At 41.9% G+C, this 7,647-nt stretch overlaps 1 long non-coding RNA gene across 1 annotated transcript; it reads right to left on the bottom strand.

Moving 5' to 3' along the window:
• Positions 1 to 2,690: 2,690 nt before the first annotated feature.
• On the bottom strand, positions 2,691 to 4,631 carry LOC124699295. Its single transcript, XR_007001347.1, has 3 exons — positions 4,546 to 4,631; positions 3,057 to 3,239; positions 2,691 to 2,972 (listed from the first exon to the last, which is right to left on the bottom strand). It is a non-coding gene; the product is annotated as an uncharacterized LOC124699295 (long non-coding RNA).
• Between the last annotated feature and the right edge of the window lie 3,016 nt (positions 4,632 to 7,647).

Raw genomic sequence — 7,647 nt, forward strand, 5'->3', positions numbered from 1 at the left:
ATGCCAATATTCACAATGAAAAAAATAGCTGCCAATATGATAATACATTTTTCAAATTTTACTGGAAGCAATTAAGATAAAAATTTGCATAACTCTTGAATCTCACTCTTATTTGTTGAAAGCAAAAAATTAATCTTATGATGTAAGCTGGAACATTTTTGGATCTCCCGAATATGAGACTGAATTATTTGTTTTGATGTTGGTCTCGTTGCTTCGGTGGTGGTTGCCCTTGGCCAGGATCCCATAGAATTTGATATATTTTGGTATCCTTCTCACTCAACCCTTTTCTTCTCTCACAAACATTAATATTTTTCCTTCTCACGTGAGATTATGTATCTAAACATCCAAAGAAGTGATCCAAGGAAACAAAGTAGATGAGCATCATGCTGTGAAGCCTGTGATAGGATGCACTTTGGCGAGAGCCCTCCGCAACGGGTTAAGAAAGTTCTGGGAGTTGCCACCAGAAAATGATCTCAGAAGAAGGGATTGGTTTCTGAATATGATAGGAAATGTCTGAGACTATGATATCGAGAGTCATCTTTCTATTATGGCGTGCTTGGCATCACCGAAACAACATCATTCATGGGGATGGAAAAGCATCGGTTGATGCCTCAGTGCCCTACCTATGCAACTACTATGATTCTTTCAACCAAACTGGCCAGATGATAGTGGTGGGTAAAGGCAAAGGCCCAACCATTTCTGAACTTAATATTCCGAACTCTCACATTGCTCTCTCTGATTGGCTGGCCCCTCGTGAAGGCTTCTTCAAAGCATATGTTGATGTTGGATGGAATTACCACAATCTGCAAGCAGGCATAAGCGTGGTCATCCAAAATCACATGGGCTCTGTGATACTGTTAGAGTGGAAATTTGTTCCGAGATGTTCTAGTGCGGTAGAAGCAGAGGTACTTGCTTGCCTTGAGGGACTGAAACACCTGATCAGCCTGCAAAGCTGGCCCGCAGTAATCGAATCCGATTTCCTCCAGGTAGTGAAGATTATTCAGGATCAGAACTTTGATAGATCATAGAACTCCTGAAGGTTTATGGAGGCATTGAAGTTAGCAAATTGAAATGCGTGAGCAACGGTCTAGCGCACTCCTTATCGCAATTAGGTAAAAACGGGTTGAGTGGTGTGTTAACTGATGGGGTTCAAAACTGTTTAACGGAAGCTCTCACAAACGATTGTAATTTTGTTTTGCCTAAATAATAAAGCTGGCAGGCTCCTTAAAAAAAGTAGCTCGAACACTCAAATTTGCTAGGAATTGAATTCGTAAGGAAGGTGATAAGTTATTTGTGAAACATGAGGCATTATTTTGTTAACATGTTTGGAGCTCTTTTGGATCCCAACATGTAAGCAGAAACAAAAAAAAATTGTATTCGTCTGCAAATGAAAGTACACAACTTTGATGTAAGCATAAATAGCTATATGTTTCATCTAGAGGGAGGGAAAGGGTGAGGGAATAAGGAACAGGAAGAGAGTGGAGAGGATTGGGAGGGAGAAAGGAGAAATATGGCCTGCGTAGACTCCTCTTGTCCAACCGCTCAAGAGGTAGAGGGGTAGAGGGGTGGGGCAAGCAATGACGGCTGGTGCAGCAATTGTTCAGAGCACTCCAGACTCATCCAAAATTATTCACGAACATCTTTCCTCAATATAGTGTAGCTTCAAAAGAGTCCAGAATTGTATGACTGAATTATATTGAAGACCTGAAAGGATAAAACAAACCTGGATACAGCTGATATGCATAAAAGAAAAATAAAATGCAAGTCTTCCTACTCTACTAAATTATTGTGCAAGTCTTGAGGATCATTTGCTCTACTGAATTTTGCTGCAATGTAAAATTTTCGTATGGAAGCAACTTGAAAAGTACAATATTGTAAGAAATGGACGGTAATTTGTTTATTAGTCCCAGTTCATTGCTACATGAATACCTCTTATTTGTAGATTACTTATATGTCAGTAATGCTTTGCGGTGCACCTCTGTATATGTTTTCCAGCTTGTGTCCATGTGCAGTAAAAAGAAACTTCAAATTGTGCAGCTGAACCCCACTAAAGACTGAACCAGGGAAGTAAAACACTAATTGTACACCCCTTTCCATGCATACACTTATCCATAGGGCTGAGAGTAACGCCCAGGTGAGGCGGAGTTGGTCATCTTATTAGCAAAAAAAAATAGTGTACATAGTTTAGCAAACCATCAAAGTCAACCATGTAGGCATAAACAAAAGGATTTGTTATGCACAAATTGAGTAAGCGACCACCAAGATCTTTGTGCTCAATTAACTTGCATATCAAACAATTAGTAGGCACCAGAAATAGTCAAATTGCCAATTTAGGTCCTAATATGGAAGAACAAAATAGGAAAAACGAAAGTTCAATCTGTACTGAATCCAAGAACTTCTTCATATTTTACCCAACGGAAAGATCAATTGAGTGAAACCCTGCCTAGACTTTTGAGTGAAACCCGACATCTTCCCTTCCTAATTAAAATCATAGAGAATAATTCAAATGCCAACAGATGAAGCTCCCTTGTCTTCAAGCCCATAATTAATTATGTCGGGACACAACCATGTGAAGTGAAATCAATGCTAGGAATACTGAAACAACAGTCGACAAAAATAAAATTAAGCTGTTTTCCCAATGCGAGAAAAACATTATAGTAAAAAAAATGATGGAAGCCCATATCGCTTATACTTTCTTCAGCTGTTGATATCTGAATATGGTAGAACAAATCTTCTCACAGATTTCAGTATGGCTGTAATGCAATTTGTCCAGCACTAAGGTTTACACGGACAAAAATAGAGTTTACCATCTATTTAACCTGGTTAAATCAAGATGATCCTTGACCTGGATTAAGAAATTGAAAGTTGTAACCGAAGAGAGGAAGCAAAGGTGGTTGCAGCGAGGGCTTACCCAATGCTACATTTTCTCATGTTCTCTGTATCAGCTGCATCTACCGCTGTCGCGACACCACCTGCTAGAAATGATTGAGCAGGAAAATATCAGATCCTTTCTTTCTTTATGTCCATGCCTTGCCCTAGATGAAAAAAAGTGGTACCTTGAGTGATGTGAAGGAGGCAACAAAGATGTTGCAACTGAGTTCGATTGCGGAGTGGAGGTCGTGTGAGCCGGAGCGGCACTACGACACGGCATAACCTCTTGTGCCAAGTCCGGCCGGCCGCACAACGCCTGAGGAGAGGGATGATGGCTCGTTCTGTAGTGACTTCCCATCTAGAAGAAACTGTAGGTGGTTTGAAATAATTAGTTCTAGCAGGATTACTCTTTCTTTTACAGCCCAATGAAGAAAAAAATTATATAGATAATCAAGACATCACACTAAACAAATTTGAGCATATATACAAGAACAAACATAAATCATGTGGGGAATCAGTAGCCATACTAATGTAGGAAAGATCCATGATTTGTTGTTAGTTAATGACTAACAAACAGGCAGAGTGTCGCACTAAATTGATTCAGAAAGACATGCATCATACTGCAGCAGCTAACATAAATGGACTCGAAAATCTGTTCAAACTTAATTATCTAAACATCAGTCCGAGCACCCAGGGAGGTTCATTTTGAGTCCGTGCAAATAAAAAAACCAAGAGAGGAACAAAGGCATCAGCCTGTGCCCAAATAAAATTTCATACAAACCTTGGCATTTGGTGTTCTATTATCAAGGCATGTGTAACCCGTGGAACTTGATAAATTCCAAACTCAAAAAAATATAGATAGATACCACACATTATGATAGCACATTTACTTAATTAGCATCTGCCCTAATACACACTATTATGCAAGGCTCAAGTGAACGAGCTACTCTGGGCACCAAAGTCCCAAACAACACCATGGGAAAAATAAAAAAGCCTACAATCTTGAGGCAAAATATTACAAACTTGAAGAAAGGTTTAAGCTGGTCTCAATACTGAAAAAAAAAAATCAATGAACATAGCTTACAGCTCCATGTTTCGGTTACGTAATCAAGACGGAAACCCTACCAATATATGCTACTCCATATTACTATTGCTAAACGGTGAGACATAGAAGACACGAGATAAGCATCAAACAGATTCCACTTAGAACCAGCTGAACAATATGCAAGGGTCCCTCCAAATCTAAAAATAACTATCCACACATATCGGTGAAATGAGCAATGATAGTGAGAATCTTGTTATGACAGAGGGTTATACATGGATACATTCACAACAAGTGGAGTGCACATAATGCTCTCTGGCTCAAAACAGTTTATCAGAGTTGCTTTTGTTCTCAAATGAAATAAACAACCTCATGTCAGTAAGACAATTAGAAAACATATCTGGTTAATAATGGTCCGTCGGGAATAAGCAAACTGCAGATGGGTAGTGGGCAATAACCTAGAAACCTAATGGGCGAATAAATATACCACATATCAGACATTTACAAAATTCAGTAAAATACGAAGCTAAACAATTAAGAACTAACTAGCATGATCCAACAAAGAATTTGAAAATATTATTCTCCAAGCAATAAGCTCATTTTCTCTACACCGAAATGGTTCAGGAAAATACCAGCTATCCAAATTCTTGTAGGTTTCCACGAGCCCATGCTTCTCTTCGTGAATAAAAATCAACCAACAAGAAACTGAAGCTCAAAGTGATATTCCCAGTTTAGTTAATATACAAAGGCAGATCAAAGTGAAATTACTTAAGAAGGATTCATTGTTTTGCCTAGAAGTAATAAGTTTCAATATATAATTTGCACATATATGGAAGGCTTTGCACCTGAATGGAAGGCTCATGCCCATTGTCTCAATCGCGGATGCCACTGTATTTGATGTGTACATACCGCCACATGCACCTGCCCCTGGGCATGAGTTGTGGAGCACATTCTTTCTTTCCTTGTCGCTGATTGATCCACTAACAAATTCTCCATAGCTCTGCATAGTCATCAAGATAAGTAAGCATACGAAGTACATTGCTGCATACACAGTTACATGTAAATAAGAAACGGAGTTGATGAACAGCTCAAAGGTGATACACTTACCTGCAAAGCAGATACTATGTCATATGAATTTCCCTGAAATTTTTCAGGCTGCATTAACAAAATCTCAAAGTTAGAAAATTATCGGTAAAACATAAAAACAACACTCGAATCACTAATGCACACATTTAATAGATTATGAAACTGATTAGCAACACCAAAGTCCAAACCCACGATTAAATTAACAAGCATGTGAGCACACATGATCAACTACACTGAACTATGTTTCCAGCACAAATTACTCGATTTTATTGTTACTTATGCCCATGATCATTTGTAATTCTCAAAAACAGTTCAGTTTCATCACAGCAAGTCACATCAATACATTTAGCAACAAGGAAACAGGGGTAACATTATCTTAATTGTACCACCATAAACCATGATACTTGGTAGAATAAGACATCCCATTGCCATTATTGTACCTGGCATATGCAAAGATTCAGACGCACAGACATCTAGATGTCATAGTTATCCTAAAAATTTAAGTGCTGGAGATGTACATGACTCGACTGATTTTTCTTTGCAAACATTGCTCCACTGATTTTGTGGTTTCTTGAACAATATATTAAAAACTCAAACTCAATATGACAATGCTAACTGAATTCCCCGTATAGTTACTGAAATAGAGCACACGGCCACGATTTTCAGATCAGATGTAGTGATTGCTTACTTGTCACTTACAGTCTGCTGCAAGATCATCTTTGAGTTGAACGGTGAGTTCCTTCGTAATAAAGGTGGGAGATGCATGAATTGCATCCGGATCTGCAACCGGCATCATGCCCATAGTTTCCCCTTGACCGAGCGAGTAATTGCCGTTGCAGCGAAATTCCTGTAGCAGCTCAAATTAGCCCTTTAAAATTGAATTTCCTGTCATAGATCACAAGCTGACAAAAGTCTCGATTTACACAAAAAATCCATAGCGACATGGTGTTATCCCTGAGAAAGATTATTTGTAGCATGTCTCAGACAATCAACCAAAAATTTGACTGTCATATTTTTGCACAGCTCCGCTCAACCAATAATGGATCACAGATCTGGGAGGAAATATAACACAAACCACAAGGAAATCTCAAAGAAACTCAAGGACAAATCGGAGAAACTCAAGGAGAGAGAGAAATGACGAACTCACCGAACCACTCCGTCGGTCCACATCTCGCTCGCCTGCCTCCTCTAGCCATGGCATCCTGCTGCTCTTCCCCTCCTCCCGGCGGCCACTCATGTGCTCCTCCTTGCGACCGAAGGCCTCCCGGCGACCGGAGGCAAGGATCCTTGACGGCGCCTCCAGGATGCGGCCGGTTATTATCCAGTTCGGGGGGAGGGAGAGGCGATGGGCAGAGGAAAGCACGAGGGAGGCGGCGAGAAGCACAGGAGGAGGTGGGGTGGCGGCGCCGGCGCCAGCGCAGAGGAAGAGCACGGGAGGAGGGTGGGAACCAGAGCAGGGAGGTGGCAGCGGGAGGTTGTGAGAGAGTGGCGGCTGCGGGAGCGGGAGAGGCGGCGACGCGCCAACGCCGGGCCGGATGGGCTTCATCGACCCGTGGATAAAAATCGGGTCGCGCGAGGGCCTCGCGTTCTGGACTACTCCGGTAGTGAAAAAACGAATGGTCCTGATTTGCTTGAGACGAGATCGAACGGTCCCGAGGCTCAAAACGCTGTGAGACCCCCTATGGGGGGCATCATATACAACGTTAGATGCCTGGATATATTTATTTCTTGGCTTATTATTATCTCTTTAGAGCAAGTCAACATAGTTCCCTTGAGATGCAGCTCATTTCACTACGGGAAAATCAGGCGCTGCCGTGCAGCCTATCTTTGCCGTGAGCTGCTGCACGGCAAAGATTTCTTTGCCGTGCGCAGCAAGAAGACCGCACGGCAACGTCAAAACGCACGGCAAAGTTTGGGAGCAGCGCACGGCAAAGAAACCAAGCACGGCAAAGAAAGACTTGGCGCACGGCAAAGTCTGGGAGCAGCGCACGGCAAAGATAGTAGGACGGCAAAGTCCCTGCAAGCCGCACGGCAAAGAAACAATGCACGGCAAAGGCCTGGGCACTGCCGTGTCCCGCCCCTTTGCCGTGCAGACAGACCAGTTGCACGGCAAAGGGTCCTTTGCCGTGCGCTGCTCCCTTTGCCGTGCGCCAATATACATTTTATTTGTTTTTCTAACTATTTTATTTCATCTACTACTTATATTTATTTTGTTAATTAGTTTTTCTTTTTGATGACTATTTATTACACTATGTGCAATACAAAATTAGTCTCCATCCTCATCCCCCACATATATTAGGGTTCCGGTGCTCCGGCGGCCGTCCCCCTCCTTCCCCCAAAAACAGCGGGACGGCGGGTCTACCCCCGTAGATTTCTCCGCGCGAGGGTGCAAAATGTACTTTTTCATTCTTTTAGGTTTGTTAGGGTTAGGTTTTAGGTCCACTTGCAAATTTTGGTGGCATTCCGGTGCTCCGGTGGTCATTCCCCCCTAAAAACGGCTGTCTGTGGGCCCCGGATGGTCTACCCCCCTAGATTTCTCCGCGCGAGGTTCCACCAATATACCATTTCATAGGTTTAGGTTTGTTTAGTCCATGGACATATGGAAAACCATGTGTGGCACCCTTTGGCACAGTCTAGCCCCCGATATA

Source organism: Lolium rigidum, chromosome 3 (assembly GCF_022539505.1).
Source record: "Lolium rigidum isolate FL_2022 chromosome 3, APGP_CSIRO_Lrig_0.1, whole genome shotgun sequence".
NCBI lineage: Eukaryota > Viridiplantae > Streptophyta > Magnoliopsida > Poales > Poaceae > Lolium > Lolium rigidum.